This window comes from Dermacentor silvarum, chromosome 3 (assembly GCF_013339745.2).
Source record: "Dermacentor silvarum isolate Dsil-2018 chromosome 3, BIME_Dsil_1.4, whole genome shotgun sequence".
NCBI lineage: Eukaryota > Metazoa > Arthropoda > Arachnida > Ixodida > Ixodidae > Dermacentor > Dermacentor silvarum.
In genome coordinates this window covers 11,142,328-11,159,290 of record NC_051156.1, presented here as the reverse complement: position 1 = coordinate 11,159,290, position 16,963 = coordinate 11,142,328, and the positions used below count along the sequence as shown (strand labels likewise).

At 47.3% G+C, this 16,963-nt stretch overlaps 1 non-coding gene across 1 annotated transcript; it reads left to right on the top strand.

Annotated features, from left to right (window-relative positions):
• Positions 1-6,124: 6,124 nt before the first annotated feature.
• On the top strand, positions 6,125-6,197 carry Trnar-ucg (transfer RNA arginine (anticodon UCG)). The gene has a single exon. It is a non-coding gene; the product is annotated as a tRNA-Arg (tRNA).
• The last annotated feature ends 10,766 nt before the right edge of the window (positions 6,198-16,963 follow it).

Sequence of the window (16,963 nt, the reverse complement as noted above, 5' to 3'; positions counted from 1 at the left end):
TTGCAGCCGCTTCCTTGTCCATCCCGTCCTTTTGATCGGGTCGGAATCGACCTTTACGGCCCGCTTCCTTCTACTGGTGCTGGCAACCGCTGGATTATCGTTGCGGTGGATCACCTCACACGCTATGCAGAAACCGCTGCACTTCCATCTGCAACTGCCCAAGATGTTGCATCCTTCATACGGCGGCATTTTGTTCTTCGTCACGGAGCCCCTCGGGAACTTCTCAGTGATCGAGGCCGCGCATTTCTATCTAAATTCGTGACGTCGCTTCTGAAGGAGTGTCACATCATCCACAGGACCACTAGCGCATACCATCCACAGATGAACGGGCTGACGGAGCGTTTCAACCGTACTCTTGGCGACATGCTCGCCATGTACGTCGCGTCCGACCATTCCAACTGGGACGCTGTGCTTCCGTTCGTCACATTCGCCTATAATACGGCCACTCAAGCTACCACTGGTTTTGCTCCGTTTTTCTTACTGTACGGCCGTGAACCTTCCTGCACCATCGATTACCATGTTACCCTACCAACCTGATTCATGGGAATGTTTTCTGTATCTCAAGCTGCGCAGCATGCTGAAGAATGCAGACAACTCGCCCGTTGTCTTGCCACCGCAGATCAGACACAACAGAAGCTTCGTCGTGGTGGCTCTGTTCCCCCAAGCTTCCCTCCCGATTCATTGGTTTGTCTGTGGGTTCCACCTTTAGCTCCTGGCCTTTCTTCTAAGCTGCTACCAAGATATCATGGACCTTACCGTGTAATTGCACAAACTTTCCCCGTGAAATATGTCGTCGAGTCTGTGTGACCGTCTTCCGATCAGCGCCGTCGCGGTCGCGAAACTGTTCACGTAGATCGGCTCAAGCCTTTCTACGATCCCTTTAAGTTACCGTATGCTTAGATCGCCAGGATGGCGTCTTTTTCTCCGAGGGACAAATGTAACGAAGAAGTGCCGGTTAGCCAGGTGCATCTCCGGTGTATGAAGTACGACGAAGAAGTGCAGGTCAGTCAGGCGCATCACCAGCGCTTTTACGCACGGAGCTTGACCTGACTGCTGCACCGAGTTCGACCTCTCAATCCTGTCAATAAATACCTTCACAGTTTGGATATTTTTATTTACTTCTTGTAGAATACGCATTTAAGGAAGGTGGCTCAAGGTGCATGATGTGTCCGCGTGGCCTATTGATTTACCCCTGAGTACCTATGCGAGTCGTATCATATAGTTTGAAAGGTCACGTGCAAGTTGCACCAGTTGATGAGCGACGCTTCTACGCGAGTTCGTGACAAGTCATGTTCTGTTTGACAGTAGTGCATTTCTTTCGAGGCACGTTAGGTAAGTCGCATTCATTATTATTCATTTCTCTGAGGATAATTTGGAACAACTTTGAGTTTTAGGAACGTTCTGTAAATTTAGGAACGTTCTGAAAAAATTCAGAGTTAATTTGATGTTGGCCTTCACGAAAACGTGACAGCTGAATGCGCGAGAAAGGATAGCGTCAGGGGTTTTTCTTCGCAGAGATATGTAGATAGTTCGCGTGAGTTTCCGTTAAACTAAGACTTTATTTTTGGATTTCACGAGTTATGAAAAAATAACGCTGTATCAGGTTCGATACTGGTTATTCTGCAGTCAACTTCAGCTGATTTTTAGAAATCGCCGTATGGTTGCTGCCACACGCACGTGGAGAGTACCGCGCCTTAGAAATGGGCTGAGTAGATTGCTTTTAGTAATGGTATACTCTATAGTTTTGTTTTCTCTTCGGCGCATTATGTAAGGGTATGTCTAAGGCTGTGCGTGTCACGCACGTGCATTCAGACGACGGCAGCATTTGAGTTACATTTAGTGCGTGGAAGTACTTATAAGAAAGCACGAATCTTCTTGTAGTCTTCAACGCGTAATTTTGGGAAGTTCTTTTGTTTTTGGTTTTTGGTTCTTTATGCGTGAGTAGCACGCAAGAGTTTTGACCGCAAAATGACAGCGAGTCTGACAGTACATCCGTGAAGTCGACGAGGCTCTCAGCGGCACTACAACGTGCGTTAATAACGGATGCAGAGTACGAACATATGAAATTTCAATTCTCAATGATTTAGGGTCATTCTGCAGTTAAGTTGGAGGATTTTGGTGTTGTATTCATAGACGTGTAGTGTTCTGTTCGATTTTTTCCAGTCCCCTACATTTTCAGTCATAGGGTGGCGCCTGAACCGGCCAAAAAAAAAGAAAAAATATCGCCGAGAGCTAGTGCGGCTGTACTAGTCAAGGTGCAACCAAATTAGGAAGGCCCACTAAGCTCCAACAAAGTCACTCCCTCACCAGAAGAGGAATTGGCCTCCCTGGTGCAGTATTCGGCCACTACCTCCATCGTGACTCCTACAATTTACCCATGGCCCTCAGTAGCCAGCGGCTGTGGAGCACCTGACCAAGCCGGCGGTCAGACCTGCGACGCGGCAGAGGATGCTAAGTATCTCTGGGTCCGGACAGGACGCCTCTGGAAACTGAACCTGGCAACGTCCAACACTTGCACCCTATCGAGTGAGGCTAGTTTATTAGGGCTATTTGAAGAATTATGAGGTATTGCCTGGGATATTATCGGCCTTAGTGAGGTTAGAAGAACCGGTGAGGCTTATACAGTACTGACTAATGGCCACGTCCTCTGCTACAGAGGTCTTCAAGATAAGAGAGACTTCGAGGTAGGATTTCTAATCCATAAGGACATAGCGGGCAACATTGATGAATTCTACAGCATCAATGAGAGGGTAGCAGTCGTCGTATTAAAGCTTAATAGAAGGTAGTAGGTGATAGGAACTAATGAAGGTAGTACAAGCCTACGCCCCAACCTCCAGTCACGATGATCAAGAAATAGAACAGTTTTATGAAGATGTTGAATTTTTAATGAAAAAGGTGCAAACTCAGTACACTGTAGTCATGCGCGACTTCTATGTAAAAGTGGGGAAAAAGCAGGCTGGCGAGCAAGCAATTGGCAACTACGGCATCGATTCTAGGAACACAAGAAGAGAGATGTTGGTAGAATTCGCGGAAAGGAATAGGCTCCGAATAATGAATACCTTCTCCAGGAAGCGCAGCAACAGAAAGTGGACCTCAAAATGCCCTAATTTATAAACGAGGAATGAAATAGATTTAATACTCTCTGCTAATTCCAGCATAGTGGAGGATGTAGAAGTGTTAGGTAGGGTAAAGTGCAGTGACCATATGTTAGTGGGGTCTAGGATTTCTCTCAATTTGAAGAAAAAAAGAATAAAATTAGTCAAGAAGAAACAGGCCAACCTAGACGCAGTAAGGGTAAAAGCAGACTAATTCAGGCTGGTGCTCGGAAACAAATATGCAGCTTTAGAACAGGAACATAAAGACAACATAGAGGTAATGAATAAAACCGTAACTAGGTTGATCTCAGAAGATGCAATTGAAGTGGGAGATAAGGCACCCAGGCAACCAGTAGGTAAAGTCTCCCAAGAAACAAAGGATCTAATAGAGAAACGGCAAAACATGAAAGTGTCAAACTCGAGAGGTCAGATAGAATTCGCTGAACTGCCCAAACTGATAAACAAGAAGGAAGTAAGAGATATCGGAAATTATAACGCGGAACAGATTGAGGAAGCAGTACAAATTGGACACAGCATGAAATCAGTGAGCAGAAAACTAGGCATAGGACAAGGCAAAATGTATGCACTGAAAGATAATCAGAGTAATATCATCAACAATTTTTATCACATAGTAAATGCAGCGGAAGAATTTTATGCTGACCTGTACAGTTCCCAGAGCAGCCAAGCTACTTTCATTCGAAGTAGTCATGAACAGGATACAGAGGCCCCTTCTATAACTACCGGTGAAGTTAGAAAGGCCTTGAAAGACATGACCAGGGGAAGAGCTCCTGGAGAAGATGGAATAACAGTCGATTTATTGAAGGATTGAGGAGATATGATGCTTGAAAAGCTTGCGGCCCTTTATATACAATGCCTTACGACTTCAAGTGTACCAGAAAGCAGGAAGAACGCCAACATTATACTCATCCACAAGAAGGTAAACGTTAAAGAATTGAAGAATTATAGACCCATTAGCTTGCTCTCAAAATTATATAAAATATTCGCCAAGGTAATTGGAAATAGAATCAGGGCAACACTTGACTTCAGCCAACCAAGAGAACAAGCTGGCTTCTGGAAGGGATATTCTACCATGGATCATATCCATCATGTCATAAACCGTATCCATGTCATCAACCGGGTAATCGAGAAATCTACGGAGCACAATCAACCTCTGTATATGGCTTTCATAGATTATGAAAAAGCACTTGATTCAGTAGAGATACCAGCAGTCATAGAGGCATTACGTAACGAAGCCCATTCATACGTGAACATATTGGCAAATATCTACAACGATTGCACAGCATCCTTGGTTCTTCACAAGAAAAGTAGAAAGTTACCTATCAAGAAATGGGTCAGGCAACGAGACACAATCTCTCCAAAGCTATTCACTGCATGCTTAGAAGTATTCAAGCTCTTATACTGGGAAGGCTTAGGAATGAGAATAAACAGGGAATATCTCAGCCACCTCCGGTTTGCAGGTGACATTGTCCTATTCAGCAACAATGGGGACGAATTACAGCAAATGATTGAGGACCTTAACCGAGAAAGTGTAAGAGCGGGGTTCAAGATTATTATGCAGAAGACAAAGATAATGTTCAATAGCCTGGCAAGGGAACAAGAATTCATCGCCAGTCAGCCTCTAGATCCTATAAAGGAGTACGTTTATCTAGGTCAATTACTCACAGGGGACCCTGATCTTGAGAAAGAAATTTACAGAAGAAAACAATTGGGTTGGAGTGCATACGGCAGGCATTGCCAAATCCTGACCGGGAGCGTACCATTGTTGAAAAGAAAAGAGTACAATCATTGTATTCTACCGGTGCTAACATATGGGGCAGAAACTTGGAGGTTAACAAATAAGCTCGAGAACAAGTTAAGGACCGCACAATGAGCGATGGAACGAAAAATGTTAGGCCTAACGTTAAGAGACGGGAAGAGAGCGGTGTGGATCAGAGAGAAAACGGGGGATAGCCGATATTCTAGTAGACATTAAGCGGAAAAAGTGGAGCTGGGCAGGTCATGTAATGCGTAGGATGGATAACTGGTGGACCATTAGAGTATCAGAATGGATACCAAGAGAAGGGAAGCACAGTCGAAGACAGCAGAAAACTAGGTGGAGTGATGAAGTTAGGAAATTCGCACGCGCAATTTGGAATCGGCTAGCGCAAGGCAGGGGTAATTGGAGATCGCAGGGAGAGGCCTTCTTCCTGCAGTGGACATAAATAAAGGCTGTTGATGATGATGATGACCCATGCAATGTTAATAAGAAAAATCTGTAGGAAGCGCTTGTTGACGTGATGTTGCCGGTACCCTTTTACCGGTCACTACACTGTGGAGTACGAGAGCGAGATATTTTTAAACAAGCTAAGAAGATGCCCGTTAGACCTGCAGTAAAACATTCTTTTTTAAACTGGATTCCGGTACGCTGCCTGTCAAAACCTGGCTCCATGATAAAGGCATATTTGTGTCATGGACAAGAAACTGTCTGTTATGCAGGAAAACACGCTGTGGGGCTAGTTAGTGCATAGCTCTCAAAAGATGAAGCGCCAACAGTTCTTAATGTGCCATCACTGTTGGCGCTTCATCTTTTGAAAGTTATCTAGGAAGCCCGAGACAGCAGAACATGTTTTTCTAGAATGCTGGGATCCATTTTTGTATTGCGACGTCCTTCAGAGAACGATTAAAAAAGAATTCCCCTTAAGCCCTCACGGCATCCGATACTTACCAGTTGAAAACGACAATGTGCCCTACGGTTTAATCATGCTTCTCGGCCTCCACAGTTTGTGACAAACGCGAATGCAGGTGCGACACGCCGACATAAATACTCGTTCTACACGTGAAAACTTTATCGAGAGTGTTGTTTATAATCGTGAATGTTTCAGGGCACAGCCTGATCCAGCAGAGTGGATACCGCTGCTCGATGATTTGGTGCAACTGAAAAGATTTTAGCTCCGCTCACGTCAGCTCAAGTGTAGCTGAGGCTGTTTTTATCGTTTGTGCCTTGTATTTCCATGTTAAGAAAATAAAGAGTCCGCGTGGCCTAATGGATAAGGCGTCTGACTTCGGTTCAGAAGACTGCAGGTTCGAGTCCGGTCGTGGACGTTGGTTTCGAAATGTTTTTGTACTTCTTTTAGAACAGGCATTTAACGAAGGTGGCGTAAAGTGCGACATGTGTCTTCATGGCATAAGAAGGGTGGTTCGTTGGTCTCATTCCACTTCCGGCCACCGTTGTGTAGGATCTTGGGTAACATGGGCTCCGAAGGAGTGGATTCAGCGGTCCATTCAATCCGCAGTAACAGGTCTGTTGCTTCAGTCGACCAGGACTACCAAGTTACTCTGCCTCAACTTCCAGCAGGTCATGTTGTGATCAATACCATCTTTCTTCATGCGGATTTGCGGGCGCGGCCATACTGTACAGAAGACTTTCGTGATGCCATGGAACAGCTTGGTGCGCTACCTGACGTTATCGCTTTGGGGGCGTACCGGATGAACCACGTTTGCGCCGTGACATTCAAAAACACTGAAGCAATGAAGGAAATGTTGTCTGCCAGAGACGTCCAAGTCAAGAATCGCCGATGCCTTGTAGTTTACCCAAACGACCAAGGATTATGACTGAAGCTGCACTGGCTCCTTTATGGCGTCCGTGATGAAGAAGTGCGTGTGGCGTTGGCACCGTACGGAAAGGTTACAGAAGTCACGATGGAGAAAATGGCGTGTACGCGGTATTACGGACAGAGCATCTACAACCTGCCTAGTCACCATGAAACTGAAAGCCGGCGTCCCTATCGATGACGTGTCTCACCAGTTGCGAGTAGGAAATGAACTCGCCCTGCTTGTTGTGCCAAACGAAGCACCATTACGCCTCCGTTGCAACACCACCGGTCACATTAGACGTGACTGTCGTGTACCTCGCTGCTCGCAGTGTAGGCGCTTCGGTCACACCGACGCGGAATGCGTGTCCACCTACCCAAGCATCACAGGAAAAGCAAGTAAAGACGTGGAGACTGAGCTCATAATGGATGAGCCCGACGCCGAGGAAGCCGCTAGTGACGCGCGAAAGCAGACAGACGCGAAGGAAGCGAATCACGAGGCCGTCCCTACCGACGCGTGGAAGGGTGTTTTTCCTGACAACACCACACCCCAGACAAGCGAAGTGTCTTTGACCGGGGAAACGCAGGAGAAGGACAAAGGCAAGGTAGTGGAAGCAGTGTTGGCTGTGTAAGCGCAAGCCGACGCGCAAGTCATGGAAGTTGAATCTGGTGCTTCTGCCAAGAGACCGCGCGACGAAGCAGGCAACGAAGTGGTAAAGCCCAGTGCAAGCAGCGGTGACGAACCGCCCACCAAAACAGTCATGATGGCCGGCCTTCAAACGGGCCGACGACCGAGCTTCAAACCGAAGCCCACTGTCCCTCCTGACCGGAAAGTGGAGAGAACTAAGCCCTCGTAACTACGAGGGACAACGCATAGTCCATCCGATTTACCTAGTTAGGATTTCCAAGCAGCCACCATGGCTTCAAGGCACCTAGCAACTGAACCACAGCGGCGTATACGCGCGAACTGTTTTCTGGACGCGACATTGCCCATCGCAGCAAAGAGTCAACCGAATACCAACGCAGAATATTGAGGTAAATTCCATGCGGTCCACCGGTTTCGGTTTAACCATGGCACTTAACCTTACGAAGTCCCTTCATCTAGGCACTTTAAACGTTCGCTGTTTGGCGAGCAGGAGACGCCAATAACAAGTAAGCTTCCGAGAAAATTATTTATATATAGTGGCAGTGCAAGAAACAAAGGTGGAAGGCCAGGAACAGACGGACCGCGTGGTGCAGCCATTTAGAGCGCAGTATAACGTGTGCGTGTGTCATGCGGTTGGCACTTCGGGAGGATGCGCACTCTTGATTCGTAACAGCTAGTGTTGGTATTGTAGAGGAACAAGCGACTAAATGTGGACCTGGCCGATTTGTCATACTTGATTTTTTTTGCCTGCTTTAAGTGGCGCATTTTGTGTGTGTATGATCCAAATGATGAATGTGCACGTAGAGCGTTTTTTGAACAGCTAGAAGAATACCTGAAGTGTGAGCGATACGTAATTTCGATGGGAGATTTTAATTGTGTGTGCAGACCAGAAGATCGCGCCAAAAAACAGTAACGTAAAGATGCAAGCGCGGTTTAAATGTGCTTGTCAATGATTTCGATTTGGAAGATTTCGGTGATCTTTTATCGAAGGGGAAAAAATCTGCTTATACGCACTATCAAGGCGAAAGTCATGCGCGATTAGACCGAGCGTATATTCAATTACAGCTTAATTGTGCCATTATGTCAAAGTTACGAAATCAAACACGTATTTTTTTCTGGCCATAATCTAGTAATGTTTAATCTAGGGTAAAAACAAAAAAAAATCTAAATGTATTTGATATCTTTGGAAATTTAATTCAAAGCTGCTTCATGATGAATGTTTGTGAGTGATATAAAAGAAGTAATTATCTCCTCAACTACAGCGCAGGCCAATGACTGCATTGAAAGGTGGGAAATTCTCGAAACAGACGTTAAAATGAAAGCGATAGAAACGGCAACTGTGTTGCGACGTAAGGAAACAGAAGAAGAAAATAATTGCTAGCCAACTAGAATTTTTCATGTGCACAGAGTGTGAGAATGCTGGATCTTGCATGAAGCAGATAAAAGAAATAAAAAGTAAGCTCGAACTTCTCGACGAAGAACAATATAAGAGAGCTATAGTACGAGCGCGGACGAAACGATTGCGTAATGGGGAAACGCCCACTAAACGGGGGTTAAGTGACGAAATACGAAAAGCGATACGCGACTAAAAAAGAAATAGAAGCAATAATATTGTTACGATGGGGTGTGTTTATTTAACAGATGAATTGATGAAAAGGGGCCGCGCCGACACCGAGTCGCTACCAAGACAAGTGCACTTCGTTCTCCTCTTCTTCAGTCCTTTTCGTAGCTTTAGCGTAACAATATATCAAAACGACGGAGCTTGCGAACCTATCATGAAAGAGCGAGTATTTGTAGATCATTATCGCGAACTGCTCGGAAACAATAAAAAACTACAAGAAGGGTTTGAGCGAGACTTCCTCAATCTTATGCCACGTTTGGAAGAAAACAATAAAGGGAACCTTCAATTGCAACTTAGATTACGAGAAATTGAAGATTCCATCGATGGACTGGCTACAGGAAACTCTCCCGGGCATGATGGTTTAGGGCCGGCCTTCTACAAGGCTTTCAAGCTTCAGCTCAGGCAATGTTCGCTCAGCCCAGTTCATATTGTGACTGCTTCGCTATACCACAATGACACACGCACGACTGATGAAAGAAAAATTTGATATATTTTCAGACATCGAGACCTTTGGAAGACCAGCAAGCTCCTGGCGTTTGGCTGTCTTCGCTGCATTATTCGTCTCCTCGGCATTCTTCGGCTTTGTTGGCGCATTTGCGTGAACGACCGCACTTAGACTGCACCGAAACTGGTGGTACATCCAGCGTAGTCGGCGTAGAAGCAGTTTCCATCCCGAGATGGGACGCAACCTCCGCAGACCGACATTTGGCAAATGGACGAAACCGCGTCATTGACATACCGTAGCTGCACTTCCTCCTCTCCACTACTACCCTTTCCCACCATGTCCTCAATACATGTGTGGACACGTTGCACCGTATGATGTGACACGTGGACATATGGTAGCGCATGGCGTGGTGCGGCGTGATGTGACGTCATGACGTGACACGTGACTTGGCTTCAAAATGAGCATTCCGGAATCTATTTCACTTCCGATTATCAAGAAACCATGATACGTAACGTAACACAATGTCACGTGTCCTTAACAACTCCACCTTGATCCACCTTAATCCACTTCATTGAACCTTGATGCACTTTAATTCACCTTCATTCACTTTTATCATCATCATCATCAGCCTATATTTATGTCCACTGAAGGACGAAGGCCTCTCTCTCCCTGCGATCTCCAATTACCCCTGTCTTGCGCTAGCTGATTCCAACTTGCGCCTGCAAGTTTCCTAACTTCATCACACCACCTAGTTTTCTGCTGTCCTCGACTGTGCTTCCCTTCTCTTGGTATCCATTCTTTAACTCTAGTGGTCCACCGGTTATCCATCCTACGCATTATATGGCCTGACCAGCTCCATTTTTCCACTTAGTGTCAACTACAATATCGGCTATCCCCGTTTATTCTCTGATCCACACCGCTCTCTTCCCGTCTCTTAACGTTAGGCCTAACATTTTTCGTTCCATCGCTCTCGGTGTGGTCCTTAACTTGTTCTCGAGCTTCTTTGTTAACCTCCAAGTTTCTGCCCCATATGTTAGCACCGGTAGAATGTAATGATTGTACTCTTTTCTTTTCAACGACAATGGTAAGCTCCCGGTCAGGGTTTGGCAATGCCTGCCGTATGCACTCCAACCCAATTTTTTTCGTATGTAAATTTCTTTCTCATGATCAGGGACCCCTGTGAGTAATTGACCCAAATAACATACTCCTATACAGACTCTGGATGTATAGGTGGGATGATGAGGTTAGGAAATTCGCAGGCGCAAGTTGGAATACGCTAGCGCAAGACAGGGGTAATTGGAGATCGCAGGGAGAGGCCTTCGTCCTGCAGTGGACATAAATATAGGCTGATGATGATGATGATGATGATGATGATACAGACTCTAGAGGCTGACTGGCGATCCTGAATTCTTGTTCCCTTGACAGGCTATTGAATATTATTTTTGTCATCTGCATGTTAAACTTCAAGCCCCACTCTTAAACTTTCTTGGTTAAAGTTCTCAATCATTTGCTGTAATTCGTCCCCATTGTGGCTGAATAGGACAATGTCATCTGCAAACCGAAGGTTGCTGAGATATTCGCCATTGATCCTCACTCCTAAGCCTTCCCAGCCTAAGTGCTTGAATACTTCTAAGCATGCATTGGAGAGATTGCGTCTCCTTGCCTGACCCCCTTCTTCATAGGAATCTTTCTACTTTTCTTGTGGACAACCAAGGTTGCTGCGCTATTCTTGTAGATATTTGCCAAGATATTCATGTATGCCTCCTGTACTCCATGATTACGTAATGCCTCTATGACTTCTGCTATCTTTACTGAATCAAATGCTTTTTCATAATCCATGAAAGCCATATAGAGAGATTGATTGCACTCGGAGATTTCTGTATTACCTGATTGATGACATGGATATGATCCACGGTAGAATATCCCTTCCTGAAGACAGCCTGTTCTCTTGGTTGGCTGAAGTCAAGTGTTGCCCTGATTCTATTGGAAGTTATCTTGGTGAATATTTTATACAACACTGAAAGCAAGCTAATGGGTCTTCAATTCTTCAATTCTTTAACGTCTCCCTTCTTATGGATTAGTATAATGTTGGCGTTCTTCCAGCTCTATGGTACACTTGAAATTGCGAGGCATTGCGTATAAATAGCTGCAAGCTTTTCAAGCATGATATCTCCCGCATTTTGATTAAATCGACAGTTATTCCATCTTTCCCAGCTGCTTTTCCTCTGGCCATGTCTTGAAAGACCCTTCTAACTACATCGCTAGTTATAGAAGGAGCCTCTGTATCTTGTTCATCACTACTTCGAATGAAAGTAGCTTGGCTTTCAGTATAGAATTCTTCCGCGGCTTTAACTATGTCATCGAAATTGCTGGTAATATTACCATGTTTATCTTTCAGTGAATACATCTAGCCTTGTCCTATTGCAAGTTTTCATCTCACTGATTTCATGCTGCGTCCATATTTTACTGCTTCCTCAATCTTTTCCAAGTTATAATTTCGAATATCCCTTACTTTCTTCGTGATCAGTATTCACAGATCAGCGAATTCTATCCGATATCTCGAGTTTGACACTTTCAAGTTTTGTCGCTTCTTTATTAGGTCCTTTGTTAATTGGGAGAGCTTACCTACTGGTTTCCCTGGTGCCTTACCTCCCACTTCAATTGCTGTTTCTGAGTTCAGCCTAGTTACGGTTTCATTAATTTCCTCGATGATGTCTTCATCTTTCTGTTCTAAAGCTGCATGTTTGTTTGCGAGCACCCGCTTGAATGAGTCTGCTTTTACCCTTACTGCGTCTAGGTTGGCCTGTTTCTTCCTAACTAATTTTATTTTTTCTCTCCTCAAATTGAGAGAAATCCGAGACCTCACTAACCTATGGTCACTGCACTTTACCCTACCTAGCACTTCTACATCCTGCACTATGCTGGGATCGGCAGAGAGTATGAAATCTATTTCATTCCTTGTTACTCCGTTAGGGCTTTTCCAGGTACACTTCCTGTTGCTGCGCTTCCTGAAGAAGGTGTTACAACTAAAGAAGAAGGTGCGCCGAGCAAGCGCAGCTCTTCGTAAACTTCCTGGAAATTCTTCGACAGCTGTAATAGTAACTGATTCGTTGTCAGTGTGCACAGCACTCACCTCATCCTCAGACAATATAGTTTTGAAGGCACCAAGCGCGGCTTCGTCCAGAGGGCCGTCACCAAGGCCATTTCTACGATCGACGCCCTGCTGTCAGATGATGCCACCCCTGTGCGGGTGCTGCACCAGCACCTCGAGCTCGTCTTGGCGAAGCAGGCGGAGCTCGTCGAGTTCTACGGCGCAATTCAAGAGACGCTCACGGATGGAGACCTGGAGGCAGACCTCACCACAGCTTTTGATACGAACAGAAGGTCAGCTTCACCAAGACAAGCCTCGCTACCGAGCCGCGTCCACCGATCCTTGCTCACAACCTGCCTCGCCACCGTACCCAGCCGCCTCTTCCGCCTCGCCTGGAGTCTCACCCGCGGCGTCTTTCTCCCGCGTTGCCAAAGCTGCACATCCCGAGCTTTTCTGGGGAGCGACGCGACTGGCAAGGCTTTTGGGGCCAGTACCAGGCAAGCATACACAGCAATGACTCGCTCTCGAAGATTGACGTATTTAAATATCTGCTGAGGTACCTGTCCGGGTCAGCCAAAAATACAGTTGAGGGTTTCCGGCTCGCTGAGCCAAACTACGATGTCACGATCGAGGTGCTGTCTGACCGGTTCGGCCGTTCCGACATGCTGGTCGATGACCATCTGGACCACCTACTCGCAGTGGCACCTATTCCTAGCTCCGCCGATCTAGACAAGCTTCGAAATCTCTTTGACGAGATCACTTGCCGCACCAGCGCACTGGAGGGCCTTGTTGTTTCACCAGATGAGTATGCTGCTGTTCTGCGACGCGTCATCATGAAAGCCTTACCACCTGACCTTGGTATTCTGTATCGCTAGTGCCTGAATGAGGCTTCTTCGTCGAACCACGGGGACACGGCAGCGGTTACAAATAATTCGCAGCAAGTAAAACATCTGATGACCTTCCTGCGAATTGAAGTCGAGGTGAGGGAGGAAGGCACCTTCGAACAAGCCAGCTCATCTGCAAGCCAGTGGCACCATCCACGTGAATCGCGGCCTGTGAAGCTAAACCCGCCCTCTGCAGCGGCTCTATCAACTGAACTGAGGGCGCCGTACACGCGTCCCTGCCTCCTGTGCAACGTGTCGGACCACACCGTTCTGAAATGCTCCACGTCACTCAATTCAGAAAAAAAACGCAGGAAGCTTCAGGCGCGCAGGCGCTGCTTCCGCTGCGCCAAGCGCAACCACGTTGCGAGTGAATACTGAAGTGCCAGAAATTTGAAATGTGCCCACTGTACAGGCCAACACTTGACGTCACTGTGCAAGGTGCGTACTCCGACTCAAAACCACGCAAGGCGTCTGGGAAACGCCTCTGCACCGTCCGTGCAACGCGCAAGCGGGTCGGAGTCAATCAATATACCACCTCCTGCAATATCTGTGTCCACGAGCTGCACCGGTCTCATGCCGGTATTACTAGGAACGGGCAGATCTTGGGCTGTCACACCAGCCAGGTCAATTTTGCTGCCTTTCCTGCTTGACATGCGCAGTCAGCGCACTTTCGTTCGGCGGGACGTTTCTCGAGCACTTAATTGTCCTGTTCAAGGCGTTGAGCGCCTCCGCCTATTCAGGTTCGGGAAAACTCAGCGCCCGGTAACCGAGTGTCGGTTACACTCCGCAGCCAGCACAGTACCAACGAAACCACTATAGATGCCCTCGAAGTGCCGGAAATTTCTGCGGTAACCAGCCCACCAGCGGATAGCGCGATAGTCAATATGATGACACAACACGGTCTTGTTCCCGCTGATGCACGCTCTGAGGCAATGACTTTCCGGGAGGACGAGATCAGCATCCTGATCTGCAGTGATAACACTTCCATCTTCTGGTAACCAGCCCACCAGCGGATAGAGCGATAGTCAATATGATGACACAACACGGTCTTGTTCCCGCTGATGCACGCTCTGAGGCAATGACTTTCCGGGAGGACGAGATCAGCATCCTGATAGGCTCCGATCTCTACTGGGAGGTTGTAGCTGGGCAAATAACTCGACTATCGCCACAGGTTACAGCAGTGGAGACCCTTTTTGGGTGGACCATCCAGGGAACGCTCCACGATCATACCCAAGGAATCTGCTGTTCAAACCACATCACTCTTCCTTGCTGTCGGAGAGCCTGCGGCAAATGAAGCCTCCCTTGACATGGACATCTCTTCTCTGTGGCACATCGACACCCTTGGCTGACACCCACATGGCTCCCACATGGCTCTGGAGGAGTTCGAACGCCGTGTTTCGAAGAAAGGAGGGCGTTACGAGGTTCCTCTTCGTATTCGGAAGACAGGTCTCGGCACCGGCCACACCAACTTCACCCTTGCTAGGCAGATGCTCTTGATGCAGCTCCGAGGCTTCAAGCAACAACCATATCTCCTGGCCCAGTATGACAAGACGATTCACTTATTTTGAAGAATGTCATGCCGAACGAGTTCCCGACCAAGACGTGCCCTTCAAGCCGAACACGTACTACATGCCGCATCATGGAGTGATTTGACGCGACGCAGTCACTACCAAACTCCTAGTTGTTTTCGACGCATCGTCTCATGCTCCCGGTCAACCAGCCCTGAACAACTTGCTTATCAAAGGGCCAAAAATGGATGCTGATTTATTGAAACTGCTGCTGAATTTCAGGTTTCATCCAATCGTTATGGTGGCTGACATAAAGAAGGCGTACCTGCAGATGGTCATTCGGCCCGAGGACAGAGATGCACTCCGTTTCTTGTGGATTGCTCATCTCCCGACGCAGCATCAATCATTGCCGCCAATTGTTCAGTGGCGGATGACCCGCGTTCCAGTCCGCGCCACGTCCAGCTAGTTTCTATTAGCGCCAACGCTGCATCATCACTTTTCTGTCACTAAAAGCATATTTCCCGATACAGTGGCCTGCCTCAAAGAATCCTCTTATGCAGACGATTTGGTAGTCCGTGCGAACAGCGTTCAGAAGGCGCTCCAAATTTATACGGAGGCAAGGACCATTCTAGCGGACGCCGGCATGGAGATCCGTAAATGGGCATCAAATCACTCAGTACTGCAAGAACACTTCCAGAAGGACCGGCTCTCTTTTGAAGACGAAGGTGGCGATCCATACACCATGGAGGTCTTGGGACTTTGCTGGGAGAGAAGCGACGATTCAATCATCGTCAGTGCAGACCAGGTCATTAAGTTTGTGTCAACCATGTCTATAACGAAACGAACAATGCTTCAAGGTTTTCCACCCTGTTGGCTTTCTCGCGCCATTCTCCGTTCGTGCCAAGCTGATTTTTCAAGATATCTGGAAGTTGCAGCACCCATGGGATTTTCCGCTACCTCAAGAGCAGCTCACCGCGTGGAATGCCTGGGTTTCCGAACTTCGAGCTTTGAGCAAGGTTCATCTACCCCGACAAGTCAACAGGCCACACGAACGCACAGTTAGCGTCACGGAGCTGCATATTTTCGCAGACGCCAGTCTGCGGGTGTATGGCGTTGCAGTCTACGTTTATTCCGAATCGATGCTTGCGCAGTACACATCTTTTACTGAGCAAGGGACGAATCGCGCCGTTGAAGCCCCCATCGCTGCCTCGTTTAGAGCTTCTTGCCTGCTTGACGGCTGCCCGCCTCTACGACTCCGTGAGGATACCGTATTTCAAATCAGCAAGGCCGTTTTTCTGGACCGACTCCCAGATAGTCATTCAATGGATGTCACAAGATCCCGGACGTCGCGACCTGTATGTTAGAAATAGGGTCGCGGAAATACAGCGACTGACAGCTGACAACAAGTGGACCCACTGCGGAAGCAAAGAAAACCCGGCCGACTTACAAAAGGTATCGCGGTGGTCACGTTCCTGCGTTCGTCACTGTGGTGGAAAGGTACTACTTGGCTTCCTCTACCCATGCACACATGGGAGACCTACGTCACCTGCTCAATCCCCTTAACCGCTCATGTCTTAGCTCCATACACCACATGCATTGTCACCGCCGTGCAACCGCGAGCGTTGCTCCAGGTCGCAGACTACAGCCAGTACTCGCGCCTTCTTTATGTTACTGCATGCGTCTACCGTTTCGTCGACAACACAGGGCTACGATGAGCCCCTACTTACGGACCACTGACTGCTCAAGAAAACGAAGAAGCTGAACATTACTGGATTAAAAAAGTCCAGCAGGTGCACTTTTCTGACGACATAGAAGCACTTTCAGCTAGTAAACCGGTACCAACTTCATCTCGCCTGCTACTTCTACGTCCGTTCCTCGACGACGATGGACTTATCCGCATTTGAGAACATCTCCAGTTTTGAAAGGCCTTCGGTCAGTCCGCCACCCTGTAGTGCTTCCTGGTCGTGACGTTTTAGCGCAGCTGCTCATTCGTTCAACCCACGAACGGATGCTTCACTCTGGTGTCGAACAGACACTCACTGAGATACGCGAAAGCTATGGCTGCTAAAAGGGCGCCAAGCAG